Raw genomic sequence first — 20,474 nt, forward strand, 5'->3', positions numbered from 1 at the left:
CTGAGTAGTTCCTCGTGAACTGTTCACTTAAAGGGACACTAAAGAGCAAAACGATATTTCTCATATTAGTAAAGTACTCTTTCACGATACCAAAAACACCACGATTGCTGTGAGAAGACGCCTAGTAAGCGATAAAACGTGCAAAAACAAAATGTGGGTGGCGATGCCACCTTGAAGTTTCCGCACCATTTGCCGTGACGTCACATGTTTTGACAGTGCCTACTAGGGACTACGTAGTTCCTAAGTGGTAAAAATGAAGTGCATTGTCCTCTGAGGGGGCCATAGACTTAACATACCAAGTTTGGGGTAATTTTGTTGAACCAATGGTGCCAAAATACGATAAATACTTTAAAATCCGTGACGGCACGCGGGGATATTTCGGTGCGAAATTTAAATGAGACTTTGAACTTGATTTTCTCCTCTATTAATAAACCTATGATGGCGAAGTTAACTACATTGTAGTTCTCAGAGCACAATTTATCGATCTAAATGGATTCATTGTTTCTCTTTAGTGTCCCTTTAAATTACACAGGGCAAAAAATACACGAAAGTAAAGAAATGCGAAACAACACCAGAAGTGTTACTCTTGTCCTGTGTACCACCATTCGGATAAGTTTCGATGTCAGTCAAGTTAGCATTATAGTGTAAATGGGCGTGAATGTTAGGTTCATTTTTTAAACACTTTGAACCACAGCTGCTCTGTTTAGGACTGAAGACTGGGTGACTTCGTCTTGATTCATGGCAAAAATTAACAGCTTACTTGTAATGAAGACAACAGAAGACCTGGACACAATACCAGCGCTTTTACCTTGTCAGAAATAGCATCAACAGTGAGAATACTGTGTACAGATCATAAACACTATGGCAACATGATGCAAAACAAAATAACGAGAGGGAAGAAACAAGGTGATTCAACAACGTGGTTCAACAGGTTCAACTGACTTATATTAATGTGATTAAAATAGCCTTGCACAACTAATACATCTCCTAAAGGCTATGAATATGCATATGTAACCCTGACAAGTTCCAGTGCTGATATGTGGCTAATGAAGCGACAATACCCTAAAATGCTTGTTCTTCACAACACACACTGTCACTTAACACATGTCTGTCGCATCATATGGCTATAACTATGTTTTATCATATGGTCATAATTATGTGACAATTATGCCACATGTCAACGCGCACAAATTGACATCGAGACGGAGGATCAGGACAAGCAAATCAAGCATGAAAACAGCATAAACAGAAAACAAATTTGGCCTCAATGCACATTTCATCACATGACAGCGTGATAATAGTGGCTTTTTTCTTTTTTTGCTTTAGTGTATACTCCTTGAAAGCACTCTGCTTCGTTTCTTTTATCGCAAGGAAGGAAAGTAGCGCGAATCCGAATAGGACAAAGAAGGAACACAGTTGCACAGCACAGGCGTTACTCGCAACTAAGCTTCATTCAGGAAAGTTTCCCTAGATATAAACACAGCCGAGTGGCACGCGAAGGCGCACTGCATGTACGTTACAGTCATAGTTACAGTTGTTATGCTTATACTTGTCCGTTATGACGGAGAATGCACGCACGTTTCACGATCACCTACAACTGCCCGAATGACGATAAGGACACGCGAACAGAGAAAACATAAGTAGTATTACGTAAAATTGTGTTCCCGTTGGTACCGTGAACGCAGCGTGCCCATCATCTGCTTGGTAATATACACAGTAGCATGTTCGCTTGAGTTGCCGTTCATCGTCACACCATATTGCACCCGCAGTAAGGCATATTGCACTGTCGTCACACCATGCATTTCACATCCAGCGGCGAGAGCAGGCACAAAACACGCGCATGCGCTCGACACAGCTGCGCAGTTCAGAAGCGGCGTCCACAAGGTGAAGGTAATCCCATTACAGCTTTGCTTGGGCATCCCGCACGCTGCTGGGGCCAGCCTAAAATGACTCTCCTCTCGTGTTTCCTTTTTTATTACAGCAAAAGCTGTTACGAGATCACAACAAGGGCCGTTTTTGGTGCCAAAGTTGTCCGCCGCCATCGCCGGTGGCCATAACCACTATCGCGCGAAATAAGAAAAAAAACTAAATAAGAAAAAATACCTGGGATGGAACAAAGTTCGAACCTGGGCCCTCTGCGTGGGAGCCCAGTATTCTACCTCAGATCCATGCCGGTGCTTGAAACTGCTTTGCAAAGAGACCCTATACACACTTCATTCCTGGAAGGAACCACATTAACATATTTAATGTAGTGTGGTAGAAGAGTGAAATAACAACCAGGCGTCGCACAACGCGAATTCTGTAACCAGGCGGCACACAATGCAAATTGCGCAACGAGTGGGTTGTTGAATGCTTCCAAACCATTACAAAGGCCTCTGCCATAATTCTTCATCGTCATCAGCCACAGCAACAACAAAGTGCACATAATGCCATATAGGTGCTTAGCAAGCACAACGGTTCTTTGCAGAATGACGAAAAATTGCATAGTGGCTGCTTCCGTACTTCACAAAAATTATGATTATATATAGCGTAGTGGGTTCCTCGCAAGTGCACTTCTATTGGTTGCCAAGGAAGCTCATAAGGCTCCCATGATCCATTTCCTCAGGGCAGTAAGGTTAATTCCTGCTCTCTCTCTCTCTCTTTCTCACGTTAACGTATGTTATAAAGTGTGGTGGGAGAGTTAAATGACGATTGGGCGTCACACAATGCGAATTACGTAACTGGTGGGTCGTTTAAAGCTTCCAACCCATTACAAAGGGCTCGGCCATAATTCTTCATAGTCATGAACGTCGCATCAACAAAGTGCACATAATGCCTTACAGATGGTACCTCGCTTCTCTGCAGAATGACGAATAATGACGTGGTGAGTGCTTCCGAACGTCACAAAAATTATGATTTGTGGCGTAGTGGGTATGTTGCTAGTGTACTTGTATTAGTAGCCACAAGAGAGTTTATCACGGGCTCTAGAAATGCCACTCTTCCAGCTTTCGTTGTGACTGTGCTGCGCTTTCCGCACAGGCCTGACGTTTTTCTGCTTTTTATTTCCTTTGCGTGCGCATACGTCGCGACGCTTTCTCAAATCTCGCTTGTATTCTTCCGCGTCCGATTGTCTGATTTCCTCGCTCTTGCCAACGAGCAGGCGGGCTGCAGCCGTCTGAAGGTCGAAGGGCATTTTATCTCGTTTCTTCCCGTTCACAGCGCCCACTTAAAAAGAATCGCATTTTTTTTTCTTTTGCGTCGCATTTTCTCGGCATACGATTTTATTCCGTGCGTTGAGGCAGGCCGCCTTGGCCAGTTGGTTATCTAAAAGCGTATACTGAGTGTATATTCTGTGCCAATTGGCCACATTGAGGACTTGCTGGCTTTTCATTTTAGTTTAATTTTGATTTGATGGAAAAACGACATAAGCGAAGTCACGAAGCAAAGTAATGACATCGATGCGACATAAGCGAAGTAATGACAGTATGAATGCCAATAGATCGCGTCAGCGCTTAGACCCCAGACGCGATACGCTGCGCCAGAATGTGCCACACAACGAGAAGCAGCCGACTTGAACTGTTAGTTGCCAGCAGCAGCCGTTGACACCGCCAAAAGGAAACCACACATCGAAGCGAGTTGACGTAATGCACTGGGCGGGGCACCTCGAACAGTGCTGCTCTCTGCTCTGGAATGAAGCGAGTTGAGAGGGAATGCGTCAGGTAAATGTAGCGATCGCTATATCTCCGGTCCTACTTTAGCTTTTCGAAAAATTCTTTCGGCTATATATTCCTGGGAAGGGTCTGACTCATTCCACGGTGTTTTTTCACGCCCAGCGCGAGGAGTGGTTCATGACCCCTCTAAGCCATCGGCACTAGCCAGTTGCCAGAGCGATGAGAAGTTCTCCATGCCTTCCAAGTAGTCAAATGCATTATCTACGCGAGGCAGCGGGTGGTGGTGGTAGAAACATTTATTGCCAGTGTGTGAACGTGGGGGCCAAGCCCCCTACATGGCACGTGGGTGCTCCCTCAATGTGAGGGGGCACCCTTACAAAGCGAAGGAAAGTCCCTGAAGCGCAATCCTCTTCATCGCGCAGGAGATGATCCGGCGCTGATCGAAAGCAGAAGTGCTGGTCATGATGGACTCCCAGTAAGACACCGCCACAGCCGGTGATGGGGGATGAGGGAAGGTGGGGCATGTGAGGAGGATGTGTAGGAAATCTGGTTTGCGGGTAGACGTCCTTAATCTCATTTAGCCGACGGTAATTGACACAGAGGCATATCAACCCGTTCTTCTTGCGTACTAATACCACAGGAGACGCCCAAGGACTGTCAGAAGGGCAAACGACGCCACAAGGCAGCATTTCATTGACTTGCACAGCAGCAGACGCGCAAGCGTGTCCTCTTCCCCCTCTTCACTACAATTATTTCAATAATTTCCAGCTGTGCAGAGGCCGATTTGCAGTATTCAAGTTTATCTTTTATTTCAATGAAGTTGATTCACATAAACATCTTTCGGTATCCGATGTTATTCTATCATGTGCCCCAAATCAAACTGCATAATTACACTAAGAAAAAATCGAGCATGTGGGGATTATTTCTGCCCCAAAACTATAATCCTCATCAGGCTTGCTCATGTTTCTTTTCTTGTAAACCCGGCTCTTGCCACTTTGCTATCAAGAATGCTACGTGACGCTGATATCATGCAAGCCGGTGACTGGGAAGTTCCGGGACCACGGTGACAACGCAAGGAAAGTACGCGAGGTAGATGACGTTATAGTTGTGTGGCTGAAGTATACTCCCCAAATACTCTTTTTTAGGGGCGGAGCTACTTAGGATGTGGGTCGTTCCCTCCTCTGTAGTATGTATGTGCCAGCTCTAGTTTAATAAATTGCTCACTAGATGGCGTTTCATGTATTGAGTTGCTGTTTAAAGATGACCGGTGGCGCTCTTATAACGCGAATGGCGCATGTCATTGGATGCCTGCGATCATAAAAGGCACTCGCTCTTGGCGCGCTTTCTCTTTCGCTCGGAGTCGCTGGATGGAGGCAGACAAGGCTGTGGAGCAATGAGTGCGCAAGGCGGCGGCAGCGTGCGCTCGCAGACAGAATTTGGCCGTGCAAGAACGAGAGGTCGAAGTGTGTCGTCAGGCTGCACGTCGACGCCGCGAAGATCCGGCCGTACGTGAAAGAGAGGCCGAAGCGTGTCGTCAGGCTGCCCGGCGGCACCGGGAAAACCCCGCTGTGCTAGAACCGAGAGACCGAAGTGGCCCGGCAGCATCGCGAAGATCCAGCCGTTCGAGAACGAGAGGCTGAAGCGGCACAGCAGCGGCGCGAAGAGGATCTCCAAAACGTCAGGGATCGGGAAGCGGCGAGAAAACGTGCGTATCGGCAGGCAGACCCCAATGCAGCGAGAGCTCGTGAAGTGTCTGCAAAACGCATCAGGCAAGCTCAGCCCGAAGGTGCCGATGCCCGGTTTAAGCGAGACTTTCTAGACGGTATGTGCGGACACAGTTGCAGTGTGTGCGACAGATTATGGTTCTCCAATAATCCCGTAACGGTGTCCGGAATCAAGAACGACCAGGCTCGGGGTAACGCCATTGCTGTGCTTCAGCACGAGTTTCCCGCCGGCGGCGGTGAGTACAATATTTGCTCTAGCTGCAAGGATTCGCTAGTGGCGGGAGAGGTGCCACTAATGAGCGTCTCCTACGGTTACAGATATCCACCGAAACCGGATCACTTGCCTTCTCTGAACTCCGTGGAAGAACGACTGATCGCTCCTCGTTTGCCGTTCATGAGCATAAGGCGGTTGATGCACGGGAGCGGACAGTACGGCATCAAGGGGCAAGTTGTTAATGTTCCGATAAACATCCCCAACACGGTTCGGTGCCTACCTCGGAACGTTCCGGACGACGTGGCCATCGACGTTCATCTCAAGCGCCGGCTCGTATGCAAACCGTCGTATAAGAAAGGTCTCGTTAAGAAACGTAACGTCCACGAGTGGCTCAAACACCTCGAGCATTCTCCGTTATACAAGTACCTCAAAATCAAAATTGATTGGAGCCGCCTTGCGAACATGGAAGACGACGGTGACGTGGACGACGACGAGATCGAGCCGGCGCCGGAGGTTACCGACCTGGAAGATCCGATGCAGGCTGCGATTGCTCTCAATACAATGGCGCATACCATGATCTTTGACGACAGAGCCTGCATCATCACTAACTGCGACAACAGCGGCAGTGACACTGCGGCGGCAGCAAAGGCGACGGCGGCTGAATTAGGCCTAATTGAAGGTACACACAGTCTCCACGTGGCACCTGGTGAAGGGCAGACTCCCATCTCTTTGCTCTTTGACAAGTATGCCGAAGAGTTGTCGTTTCCTCAAATATACCTCGGTGTACCTTGTAGAATCACCGGACCCAGACCAACCCCCTTCACAAAGGCGAGTAGCGAGATTCGTCGTACAGACCGTCATGGAGTGTGCCCCGATCACGTCCTGTACATGGCCATGAAGGTCATGCGCCACAACGTTGCCAGCAAGACCATGACGTTCAGGACCAATGCAATCACCAGTACGATTACGCGGCAGCAACTTGAGAGTGCAGATTTCATGGATGAAGTCCTCAACTGAGATGTTGGCTTCATGAGAGGCATATCAAACACCGTACAATACTGGCAAGATCGACGAAAGGAACTCTTCACCATGATTAGCCAGTTGGGTAAGCCTCACGCATTTCTCACGCTCTCTGCTGCAGAACTGCACTCGGACACTCATCGAAACTTTGGAGCGCTTGCGAGTGGGTCCCGAAGGGGTGGCACGAGCCATGGAAGAATTGAATTCCATGCAACACGTCGAACTGGTCAACAACGACCCAGTTGCGTGTGCAATTTACACCCATCGAATCTTCAATGTGATTCTCAACATACTCAAAGATAAGAGATGCTCCCCGTTGAAGCCGTACGTTGTGATAGACTTCTTCAAGCGCGTCGAATTCCAACAGCGTGGTAGCGCGCACATTCACACCATTCTGTAGCTCGATAACGCTCCGCAAGAGGAAGTGTCGGGCGACATGCCGCACACGTTGGACATGGTCGAAGTGTTGCTCGCGTTCGACACAGACCTTCTTAAGAGACCCAGGACCCAGCTGCTCGATCACACCCTCACTTGCTATAAGCGGGGACGCACCAAATGCCGTTTTGGGACACCGTTCATGCCCAGTAATGACACTAGGATTGTAGTCCCCTTTCCTCCGACCGAGGACGAGGCCGAGAAGGAACATAGTCAGAAACTCAAGCAACGGTACGAAGAGATGCACGACGCTTTGGAGAGGGGATCGTTCGTCTCGTTGGAAGAGTTTTTTGCAACCTTCGACGTATGCAGAATACATGGACATTCTGGAGCCGGATTTACACGTCCCTGTGTTCTACATCGTCGCACCCCGGAAAAATTTGTCAATCCCTTCAACCCCTGGATCGCCAAGGTCCTAGATTCCAACATGGATTTTCAGGTGATCCTAGACCACTACGCCTGTGCCACATATGTCGTCGATTACGTCAACATGGCGGATCGCAGCATGTCCAACCTACACAAGGCCGTAATGCAAATTTTAGAAGAAAAGCCAGAAATGGAATACTCTGCCATCGTACGCTCTCTGGGAGTGACCATGCTCAAGGCGGTCGAAATGTCGGTGCAAGAGGTGGCCTGGTTCCTCTTGGGTCAGGAAATGTCGGAAAAGAGCCATGAGGTCGTCTACATACCCACATGCTACCCAGAGGAACGAGTGCGCATACGCAGGACCAACGAGGAATTGGCAAAGATTGCCGCCTCGTCCACCGACGTCTGGAAGCTCAGCATCGTCCAGAGGTACGAGGGCAGACATTTGGAATGGAAGACGTTTGCCTTGCCGACTTTGCAAGCAAGTACAAATGCGGATACGGTCTTCGCGAGCACCCCGTCATCATCCGCTACCGCCAGTACAGTGCCGGAGATCAACCGGAGGATTACATGAGAGAGCAAGTCCTCCTTTACGTACTGTTCAGGAACGAAGCTGTCAACGTTCTCGATCATAACAAATACCTTGAGACGTTCGAGGCCAACAAGGACCTGATCGTTACCAAACCTCGCCAATACAAGATCGGCAACGATGACGACATCGTGGCTCAGTTGATTGAAGAGTACAGACTACGAGAAAAAGATGCCGCCGCGCATTCCATCGCCGCCGTCACCGAAGAAGACGCCGACCTCCTGCCTAGCGACGAGTTGATTCGTGTCATAAAAGACAATAGTCCCTGTCCCACTGTGCGTAAAAGGCAAGATATCATGGACAGGGACGAATACTCCAAAATGATGCAAATGACCAACGCAGAACAGTACGAGTTGATAAGAGAGATTGTGCCAGGCAAACTACCGCCGGTTCACCCGCTCTGCGGGTCTTCCTCACAGGACCTGCAGGGTGTGGCAAAACGTTCGTTCTCAAGCTCATCATGGACATGTACAACCGATACAACGGAAACGCACGACCGTACAACTCGTACATCATTTGCGCCAGCACGGGGAAGGTGGCAGTTGCGGTCGGAGGCACCACCGTACACTCTGCGTTCAAGCTTACCCACAGTAAGAAGGACATGGGGTTGGGTGACAGCAAACTCAACACGTTTCGAGTTGCCTTCCGTAACGTCAAATGTGTAATCGTTCATGAAGTGAGCATGCTGTCATCCGACAACCTCAGTGCCATCGATGTGCGCTTAAAGCAGATAACTCAGAGGCTCGACGAGCCCTTTGGAGGCTTCGATATCATCATGTGCGGCAACTTACGTCAACTACCACTGGTTTATGCTAACGAGGTCTGCAAGAGGTGCAGAGATGTCGGTGAACTCTTTGGCTCCACCATAAAATGGCACTACCTGGACTACTTCCCCCTAGTTCAGGTAGTCAGGCAATCGGACACCTCCTTCTCCGCTGTCCTTACCAAAATTGGAGACAGAAAGGCGCTCGACGAAGACGAGGTCCTCCTACTCGAGAGCCGATTCATCACTGCCCAGGAAGCGTTGGTGTGTGCCTCGGCAGCCCTAAGGATTTTCTACTCTAATCAAGAAGTGACTAAATTCAATACCTTCATTGCCCACCAAGAAGGAGAGGACGTTGTAGCGTTGCAAGCTGAAGACACTTATATTGGGTACGCAAATCCAGATGGTCTGAGGAAGGCAATTGCGAAAGTGGAGAAAATGTCCCACACCGAGTTTGCTAACCTCCCCAGGGAGATCCTAGTAGTTATTGGAAAACTGTACATGATAACCACGAACATTGACGGCACTGACGGTCTCGTCAACGGGGCGGTTGGCATTCTCAAGGTGTGCGAGAAAAGCGTTGGCAATGCCAAGACACTTGTGGTTGCACTTTTACGAGGCGGCTACCACGGGCAGTCTTGCTTGTCTGCGAACTAAGCAAATGCTCAAAAAAGCCATGCGAAGCGGTCACCACGTAGAGCCGTCCTGGGTCCCCATCGAACCTAGAATCACAATGCTCACTCTGGACCGCAAGACCGGCGTCACTTGCTAGAGAAAACAGTTCCCGCTCGTTCAAGCTAGTGCCATTACAGTACATAAATCTCAGGGTGCAACATACTCTTCCGTTGTGTATGAGTACAATAAAACACACCCACAAAAATTGGTTCACGTTGCACTCACCAGGTGGACGAATATAAATAACCTGTATCTCACGAATGCCAAGGGCGACCACAGGTTCTACCACAAGGAGAACAACGAAGACATGGCAATGTCGAACGAATCCCAACCGCTGATGACCAGGATCCAAACTGGAAATTGGCATTGTCTCATCGCTCCCGACAGAAGCAAAACAGATGCGAATGCGAACGGGCAGCAATGCAGGAGCAGGCCGGGCAAGCTGCGGCCCCGAACGCCACCAGGAACGCTTCAACAGGGCATCACTCCGTTAACTCGTCTGCCGCGGTGGCGGTGGTGGTGTCTCCGACAGCAACAGTCTCCACAGCGTCGCGTTAGCTGCCTCGAAGCGACCTTAAAATTGTGCTACGACCGAAGGAAGGCCTTGCCATCAAAGAATACTCCATGCATCAAATCTCTCATGCCATAGTGGCAGCCTGTACACCCCACCCTCACTGCATGGGCAACGACTTCATTGTCCGGATTCGACCCGGATCCAACATTATCATCGTAAGCACACCGCACGAAGAGACAGCGCAGGTACTTCGCCGAGTGAACACCCTGACCCTGGGTGGCAAAAACTACGAGTTAACACATGTGGCTGCCCCGGAAGGCACCTTGTGTGGTGTTATGCACGGCATGGATCCAGGAACACCACCAGAACAGTTCTTAGCAAACCTCCGGGTACGCACGCAGGGCATCAAGGTGCATAGTGCCCGAATGCTAGGAGACACTAACACTGCAGTCGTCACCTTCAACGGCAGCATGATCCCCCGATACGTGCTCTACTACGGGGGTGAAGTGGCGTGACATCCTTACAAAGGTACCCGACAAGTCTGCAAGGTCTTTGTCTGCAACAGGGGCACAGATCAGACGTGTGCCCTAACCCAAAAGCTCCTGTGTGCCGCAACTGTGGTCTTCTCAACCCACCGACAGACCATCCCTGTGCCCCTCAGTGCCAGATATGTGGGGAAGGACACCTCACAGGCGCTGAGGAGTGTCGACAATGGCTGAAGACGATTCGCCAACATCCACCACCCCAACAGACCAAAGCCCCGGCAACGTACAGTGAAAGCGGTCATAAGCCACAACGCCGCCCTCGATGGTTCAGCTCGGAGAGAGACGTGTCACGCAGCGGGTCCAGATCTGGGTCTTGATCCAGATCCAGGTCCAGATCCTTCCCGCCCCTTCCCCCGGCGGACTTGGAGCACCACCAAACCCAGGGCAGCCCCCGGAACCACCAGGACACCGAGCAACAGCAGCAGCAGCAACCACATAGTGCCAAAGGCACCAAGATGAAAAATCCTAACGCACGCCCCGCGGGGGATGGCACTAAGGTGAGCTGGCTGGCAGAAGGTTCGGCTCCTGCGGCTCCGCACTCACTAAACCAACCCCACCAGCACTTGTTTGACAGCCTAGCACGTGAAAATCTGGCACTAAAACGCGAATTACAAACCCTACAAGCCACACATGCTGGGGAACTGGCAGAGTTAAGAGCCCTCATCACTGGGATTCACACCTCACACGCCGCCCCAACCTCCATGAACTACCCTGCCCCCGTAGGCCCGCAATCCTCCAACGACCCTCCGGTCTCCCTTACAACACTTCAGAGAATGATGAGTGATCTAACACAGCAGATTACGCACCAACTTACGCAGCAGCTTAACCAAACCCTCTTGCACCAGACCACACAACTAACTGCTCGTCTCAACACCAATGAAAATCGAATTGACGCACGAATCAGCGAACAGAGCAGCATCGCGCGGAAAAAGCGAGCCACCACTGGCACCACACGTGCCGCTACACAACCACTCTTAGACCCCGGTGTCTTAACGGTGGCTCCCCAAATCACTCACTCCACCTCTCAGAAATAGTATGGGCAGCGCACCTTCTCCATTTCAAAAATCCTTAGAAATTTGGCAATGGAACTGCCGCGGCTACCGTCGTAAACGGGGCCTTTTACAACAATTTATTCAGAAGCAACTGGTGCCGCCGGATATCATCGCACTTCAGGAGACAGGGACACTCCCAGAACTAGCCGGATACGATATCTTTGTGGGTCCGGAGGATGGGAAGGTGGCCGTCCTAGTCAAGAAGGCCATAACGGTCATTGGCCACGACACCTTACATGACACTAATGTTGACCATGTAATTATTGAGCTGATCCTGCAAGTAAAAAAGCAGAAGATGAACAAGAACAGCTTAATCGTGCTCAATGTTTATAGCCCGCCTCGGCAATTGGACGCGGATCTATGGAAACTCATTTGTGGAGCATGCCATATCGCACAAGGCAAAGAAATCGTCATACTAGGTGACTTTAACGCAAACCATCATCGGTGGGGCTACCGCAAAAGAGATGCCAAGGGGAGACATTTAGACACAGCTATAGACAACTTTCAACTTGTCTTGCTTAACGATCCAGCTGCACCCACACGACTTGGCAACAGTGTATGCCAAGACACCAGTCCTGACCTTACCCTAGTTCAGGGCAACGCAACGTACACATGGGAAAATATGCAAGAGACTTTGGGCAGTGACCATTGCATCGTCCGAACCCAACTCACGGAGTGCGCCAAAAGCCACCCCATTGGGCAAACAAAGATCACTGACTGGGATGCTTTCCGTAAAGAAGCACGTTGGCTCTCGATCATCTTTCAGATCTTGGTGATTGGACTGCTCAATTAACAAAACTGAGGGACAAATGCACCAAGAACATAGCCAGAACATTAAAGAACCCGGAAGTTGACGGCGATCTACTCCACCTCTGGGAAGCACATAGCAGCCTCATCAAGAGGTGTAAATCCCAGAAGCACAATCGCAAATTAAAGCTTAGAATTGCAGCCCCAACAACTCAGGCGGAACTATATGCGATGCAGCCAACCTGCCTTAATTGGGCTCAATTCAGGGACAGCCTTCAAAAGTCACTGGCGACGGCCCGCACTTGGAATATCTTAAAGTCTCTTATCGACCCCACAAAAACAAAAAATGAAACAACTAAAGCAATAACACGACTAGTCCACACCTACCCAGGTACTGAAGATCAACTCTTGGAGCAGGTCCGACGGAAATGCTTTGGCACCACTAATCCTCCTCCCTATCAGGGCTTGTATCAAGGGGAGCCAAACCAATACCTGGACAGCCCAATAACGTTTGACGAGGTCTATGCCGCAATCCGCAGCAGCACTCGTAATACAGCCTCCGGTGCCGATGATGTCCACTATAGCCTCATATGGAATCTCAGCGATGCAGCTGTGTATGATCCCACGACCTTCCTCAAGGCACACTGGGAGCAGGGTACAGTCCCACCCGAATCGAAACACGCCAAGATAATTTTGATTCCAAAACCAGGCAAAGCACTTCAGATCGAGAACCTTCGACCCATCTCTCTGACCTCCTGCCTTGGCAAAATTTATGAGTGATTACGACCAGTCTCCAGAACTACCTAGAAGACCACTCACTCCTTCTTAATACCATGTTTGGCTTCCGGGCTCGCTTATCAACTCAAAATGTGCTCCTTCAAATTAAAGAGGAAGTCCTCGAGAGAGTGCCCCAGCATGGAGCTCACATCCTCCTGGCCCTGGACATTAAAGGCGCTTTTGGCAATGTCAGTCATCGAGCTATACTAGACTCACTCGATGCCCTCAATTGCGGCCACCGATCCTATGAATACGTCCAGACTTTCCTTACAAATTGCACTGTGACGATAAGGCTGGGCACACTTCTATCTGCCACACTGTCTGTTTCTAACAAGGGAACCCCGCAGGGGTCTGTAATTTCCTTGGTGCTTTTTAATGTAGCAATGATAGGCCTCGCGTGGAAACTCCAACAAATTGAGGGAGTCCACCATGCGCTCTATGCGGATGATATTACGCTATGGGCCACACAGGGTTACCTCAGAGAAAAAGAGACTCATCTGCAACAAGCGGCTACCTGCGCAGAGGATTACGTGTGTAATTGTGGCCTCGCCTGCTCCACAGAGAAGTCTGAGCTTCTCCGCATCTGGCATTCGAAGAAAAATAAACCCAACCCCCAAGATCCCAGCCATCGGCTACGCATTATGCTGGCCGGGCAAGAAATACCGGAAAAAGCTATTGTACGCATCCTGGGCATGTGGATACAGTCGAACCGTCAGAGCAGCCACATTCTCAGCACCCTTTGCACCATCGCTCTACAGGTCTCTCGTATGATAGCGCGAGTGACCACCCGTCGCCACGGTATGCGAGAGGAGGATGCACTAAAACTTGTCCGCAGCCTCGTCGTCAGCAGAGTGACCTACAGCCTTCCTTATCAGCGTCTCACTAAAGTGGAGGTAGACCAGATAGACGCTAGGTTACGACGAGCGTACAAGGCAGCCCTTAAGCTCCCTCTAGGAACCTCTACCAACAAACTTTTAAGTCTTGGCGTTCACAACACATTTGAAGAGTTACGGGAAGCACAACTGGCCACCCAACTCTCCCGGCTCGCGCAGACTTCTACCGGCAGGGACCTACTGCGGCGCCTTGGGCATATGGGCCCCCTTCGAGATATCGCTAAACAACAACCTGTTCCATCAAACCTCCAAGCAACCTACAAGGTTGCCCCCATACCCCATAATATGGATCCTCAACTCCATCATGGTAGGCGGGAGGCCCGAGTCGAGGCTCTACGGAAACAACACTCAAATAAGACGAGCGCAAGATATGTAGATACCAACAGTGCAATAAAAGTTTGATGTTTTAATATATACACGGGTGTTTCACACTCTTTCTTTGATATACTGGGGTGAATTTCACGGAAGAGTTTCACAGTTTTACCGATGATTTCCTCCGGAGCTTCGCCCCACTCATCATCATTCGCTTCGTGGATATGCTGTGATTTTTTTCTTACACTTTAAGTATACAATAGGTTTGACTTGTCTGAGCAACATTGATGGCAATTAGAAAAAGACAAAGCTGAGAACAGCGTCAGATAAATGTTAGACCAGACGATTATGCAATAGTATAAGTGGTTTCACTATATCCTTTTAAATACGTCTGAAAAGTATTTGTTTTGTGCGATACATATACCCGTTTTGTTGCGTACGTGTCAGTAACCCATTTTTTTATGCACTGTGGCAGGTTGTTGGACGGCTGCTCTCGGGAGACGGAACCATCGGGCACACGCCAAAATCAAGTCTTTGTACCAGAAGAGATAATGTAAGAGGGCTTTCATTACTTTTCTCTGTAATCATTTTTAGCGTTATCACTCGCAACAACACAGGCCGATTTATTCCAGGATGACATCGCAGCAGAGCCAGTACATCAGGCAGCACCGAGTTGGGCTTGTGACTTGGGAGAAGCTTTAGAAACGTCATCAGAACCAGCGTGTGAGCCGGGCCACGTCACCGACAAATCTGTTCAAGTGCGGCTACTAACCCACCACGAAGCATCACAAGCAGAGGAAAAGAAAATTCTATCAACAAGTGCTACGCAAACAGAGCCTCAAGCTTCAGGTATGTCTCCGCATTTGCCGTGAGATAAAAAAACAAGTCTGTGTTTTGCGGCATGAGCAAAAAAATAATGTTGTACCAAATTAGGCTGCCAGCTCACTTTATGATTCCATCTTGCTTTGTTCTACAAAATGCTGTGGTTAGGGGTTGTTGTTAACACGTCTTTATTTATGTTTTTGCTCTTGGAGGGCTGCACTGAATGATCCGGGTTGGGATAGGGGAGCAAAAAAAGGGGGGGGGAGGCTCAGTGAACTGGGGAGGAACAATAATTAATGTGCTTCTTGCGAGTGGCTGCTCTGGCTGTCACGCCTGAGAAGAAGACTGGTGCTAGTGGCTGGGGCTTCGGGGTCATTCAGGTACACGTGCAGCGGCCGTCACAGCTTGTTGGCGGTCGCGGCGATGCTGCGTCCGTGTTGTATGCGGTGCTGAAAGGAAGACAGTTGCCATTCAGGGTTATAGAGGCATTGTCTTGGGTCAGAGTTCAACGAGCAGTCCCAGATGAGGGTTCTGATGTCTGCCCGAGTGTTACAGGGGCTGTAGACGTCAACGTCTGAGGTTTCTAGGCCACCGGGGTCAGGGCTTAAAATGAGGGGGTGGTCAGGGCCTCCTCTCCATCTTTAATTAGGGGCTCAGCCGCTCTCGGCAGATTAACCCATATATGCCCAAACCCAGAAAAAATCACAAAATAAATATTTCTTTTTTCACAAAAAGTGTACTTGTACCTCAAAAGAAAGCACAAGTTTTTTATTTACTGCCAGGTAAACGCAACGCTGTTTTTTAAGGCGTCCTATACATATAGGGCACTGGGCATTAGGGGTGCTATGTGCAGGTGTGGTAAGCCTTTGAAACATTTCACGTGCACACCGACATTGCAATTCTTCCTCTGCATGACATCTTTCATACAAAGCATGCGTTTGTCCGGAGAAAACGGTCGGCATGTCACGTGCACTTCTTCCGCTCCATGACATCTTTCACAGAAAGCACGCATTTGCGCGAAGAAAGCGGTCGGCACGTGGCAGCATGAAAAGCAAACAATGTGTAGGCTTGCACTTGTTGAGAATGAGGCCTGCTTGAGGTGCTGTAGATGGCGCTAGTCATCAGCTAAAGAAATAGCGACGTTAGAGTGCATCAAAGAAGCATTTTGCGTATAGCGGTGTGCCAGACAGACTAAAATGCCCTAAACGCTAACGCAAAGCTTTGTGTACGCTATTCTAAAGCTCCCTGGTGTCGGTGCAGCGAGGCTTCTCGGCGCCCACGACGCTGAACTCAGCTGCAGCAAGCTGCTTTTGTTTCTGCAAAGCGGAGTGCGCTTGAGCACGGTCCCGCACAACGAGGTGGCAGCGATCAGCGGCTCAGCGTGGTCAGGCTGTCGCCTATGAAAGGCGCGCAGCAGCCTTCAAGGGACCGACAACCAATTTTCATGGTGCCTATTCAGCGCAGCGGAAAGCTCACCGGTCAGAGTACCTGATCACAGAATGGTACCATGGAAAACGCCGCGAAACATTTGTAATCGGAATTTTTCCATCTGCGGCGAATATGAAGTCATACACACGAGACAACATATGCTGCAAACAGTGAGCGCGAGAGCACTTCGTCTTCGAGCGCGGTGAATTACTGTGCATGCGTGCACATCGCGTACTGCATGCTCCGCGGCTCGACATGGTCCACTGGCTGCCGCGAAGGCAGCGCTGCTTCTCATCGTGCAGCTCCTTTTACCTCGTAAGCAGCACAGAATTCAGTGGGGCAGGATAATAATACACATACGCTAACTTTGATGACTAAATATGGCACCCATAACAGCATCAGACTACGTACAGAAAAGTGATCAACTTCATAATCCAGCTTCAAGGCTCTTCCGCTAGGCTGCGTGACACACCGGTATTGGTACTTTTACACACGATTTAAGAATATAAATCCTACTCGCAACGCGAAAATGATGCTGGAATCGGTCACTATATTTTACGGTCTTTTCATTTATACCAGGATCTAATCCCACGTTCTGGCCAGTTGTCAGTCCCTTTAAGGTAGCGCTACGCCATGTTTCTGCCCAAGCAGGTAGCTGCAGGTGATAGTGTTGTCGGCCATAAGTCGTACTGACGCGTTCGTCGGCAGCCGCCATCTTGCCTTCGTTCTTTCCGGATTCTTACCCACAAAGGCATCGCCGCAATCGCGTGGAAGTTGGAATCGTTGATCGACCGATCTCTGCACTTTTACAGAAAAGCGAAAGACATTTTGCAACATATTTTGGCGTCGGCAAATTCAGCGGCGCAGTAAACTTTATGGTACAAAAAGTTATCACGGTACCCTGTGAGTGTATACGCACTGACCTGTATTTATTTATTTATTTATTTATAGTACCCTGAAGGTAAAAATACATTGTAGAGGGGTTGGGTATAGATAGCAAAAAAAAAAGCATAAACAGTAATAAGAGTAAAGGCATAGGATGAACCACTACTGATTAGGCGGTGGGCGAATGCATCAGTCTCTATGAGACTGGGTCGGGGATTGGTCAAGACTACGTTTTAACCGTTAGTATGATTAAAGTGGGTACATAATAATGAGGTTTGTACGCGGATCACATGCTTGCTGAGGATGGGTGCCTGTCTGATGGAGAGACGGATGCTGGCTTTTTCTTCATCGATTGCCTTTTACCTTTTGCCGCCATGGATGTCAAGAAAGTCGGGTCTTTCCTGGGGCCAGTGTGAGCCCAATCTCCCTAGTGAAGTCATCGATGCAACTAGTACCATTTGCATAGCCTCCTCTTGCTTTCTCAGAGAACCTTTAGCAGCAGAGCGTCACGTGGTCAGCATAAATAGCATGCCCAATGCGTTCGATTTTTTCCAGTCTTGGAGGAAGAGCGGCTAGGGCAAGATTGTATAGCGTAGGGGAGATTACGGCTCCCTGCGAAAGACTAAGCCAGTTGTGCTGCGCTCGTTGCCGACTAGAACCTGAAACGTTTTGCATTCCAGAAACGCAGCATGAAAGTTGTACATCTTGCCTTTGATGTCAGTTTCTTGTGCAGCTTGCGTAATTCATACAAGAGGAGGGCTTTCTGCGGTTGTTTGGACGTCTATACTCCAACGACTATACGACGGCATAAAAGCGAGGTGCCCACGTTCTCGATTAGGCGAAACATATCTTGATTGGAAAGAACAAGTCTGAATCCGTGTTGGGTGTTTGGTAGAAGGCCGTCTCTAACCACCATACTAACCTTCTATTGGTCGTGCTTTTTATAAGCTTGTAGAGTAATGACGTGACAGAAACCGCTCTCAAAGCACTGAACCAGTTCGGTGAATTGTTCGGTTTTCGAATATTCGTGAAAACTGAATGACGTCAATCCACTGAAAAATGTCCATTTTCCCTATAAGGTTGATCTCCTCCAGAAGAGTGATTTTGCATCCTGTGGTGAGGTTCTTGCTATGCGCTACCGATGTGCACTACCGTGTACCGAGCTGTAATTTGCCTTTAGTGTCAATTTAAAGTTAGGAAAGATGCTTAGTTCGGCCACTCGCAAGCGAGAATGACACCACCTCGTGCGAGGGAACAGGAGTAGTTGAGAAAGCAGTATAAAGAGGCGAGCTTATCGAAAGTTTTGGGTTCTATTCCCGGCGCCGCCGTTTTTCTAATGAGCAGAGAAAGTGCCCATCAGCTCGGTGTTATGGGTACTCATTTATCGAGAAGGTTAATTCTTCTTTTCTCTAGCTTCTGTCACTCCTGTCTTCTCTTTCGACAACGACGCTGAGCCGTGCTCCCTTATGGGTTACAGAAATATGTGTCTTTCTTATCCTAAATCACTGCTACTCGAACATTCACACTAACGAGCTCTAGCACAGGATAACTCTCCGTCACAAAAACTGGTGAGCTGCTACAGGCACTGGGAACCGTATCTTGCGCCTCCTGTATTCGAAGAGGACCCTTTGAACATTCAGCATAGCTGTGACTATTAGGGGTGAATGCAGTGGAGGAAGGTGAGCAGACAGCACAGATGAAGGTTCCTCTCTTCTATGCTGGCTGTAGAAGTGTTTTTTGTGAATAAACAGTCGGCGTTCCTTCTTTACATCGTAAGGGAAGACAGCTCACATTCAAGGGAAGGCAGACAAAAAGAATTGAACAGTGAATGAATTTGAACCATGTGGTGGGGTTGTTTGCTCATCTGTGGCCTTCGCAGAATAAGTGGCGTAGGTCGCATTCATCCATGACAGTTTCCTAGGTGCTGTCGCAGCCATAGATGACCTGCGCCTTGGCTGGTGTGTGGAGCACTACACACTAAACACAAAAAATGAGCGCCACAACTTTGTATTTCGGTTGGCTTGCCACGTTTCCTGGCGGCAAGTCCTCGCTACTGTCGACGCTATACCAGGCGCTCCCGTAGCGCCTGGTATTCCGTCAGCGCCTGGCGCACCACATGTGTTCATTCTACTTAAGGCGTCTTCGATGTCGGTGACCATAAAAGGTTGCTCTGAAGTCTTCTCCCGCTCGGGCATCATCCCTGACATGGGTTCTTTGCGTGGCAACATTTGTCTGTGGAAAAAAGATGTCTGCTGGTTTTTCTGAGAGTTCTGCACTGGTGATGCCTTCTTTCAGTACAACGCGTGCTGCACTACAGATGTCTTGCGCCGGCCCAGAAGGGATCTCATGATACCCCACGCTTTGCTTGAAGTTGTTGTTCTGTTAATCTGTTCACATATTTGCAACCGCTGTTCAAAGGCCAGCTCCCCAGCAGTGTTGTATGCATTACCAAAAAAAAGCAACTCAAAACGTTACTCGTTACGCTAACGAAAAAGGAACACAGTACCGTCTATACGTTACCTACAAAAAAGCTAACGCGTTACCGTTACCAAAAAAAGTAACGCCTGTTACTTTTGCCGTTACTCCAGGGTCAGAAATTTGAATCGGTGCGCCCTTGCTGCAAGAACCAGAATAATAATTTTATATACGTCATATTTATGTTTTGCATAAAACCTCTAACCGAACCTACGATTTTAGCTGAATTACTGATTTAACTAGAAAGCTTTGCACAAACGTGCTGGACTTAAGCAATATTATAGCAACCTAACGTTTACTTTAGAGTTGCATGTGATGGCTTGTAACTTCGCTTCGCGCATTCGCCAGCACCTAGTTATCAAACAGCGATGCACGGACGCTGCTAAATCAACAAATGCTGATGTTTGCGCTTAGTTCTCGTCCGAGTGCAGGGAGGTGCTCACGCGGCAGCGCGCTTTTCCATCATGCGTCCCCTTTGCTGTTCGTTTTGTCATAAACATAGAGGGAGGTTGTACGTGTGTGTGAACGTAGTACTGAGCGTCTAGTCACTGCATGCGGACCGTCATCGAGAGTGAGGTGCATTCCGCT

At 49.0% G+C, this 20,474-nt stretch overlaps 1 protein-coding gene across 1 annotated transcript in view; it reads left to right on the forward strand.

Annotated features, from left to right (window-relative positions):
• LOC125756219 (gastrula zinc finger protein XlCGF57.1-like) overlaps nt 1-20,474 on the forward strand; it is a 64,523-nt gene that overhangs the window by 35,911 nt on the left and 8,138 nt on the right. Inside the window, exons 2-3 of the mRNA XM_049415143.1 lie at nt 14,752-14,829; nt 14,909-15,125. The gene's annotated coding sequence lies outside the window, so the exon portion shown is untranslated. The remainder of the gene's footprint in view (nt 1-14,751; nt 14,830-14,908; nt 15,126-20,474) is intronic.

Source organism: Rhipicephalus sanguineus, chromosome 4, assembly GCF_013339695.2.
Source record: "Rhipicephalus sanguineus isolate Rsan-2018 chromosome 4, BIME_Rsan_1.4, whole genome shotgun sequence".
Taxonomy (NCBI): Eukaryota; Metazoa; Arthropoda; class Arachnida; order Ixodida; family Ixodidae; genus Rhipicephalus; species Rhipicephalus sanguineus.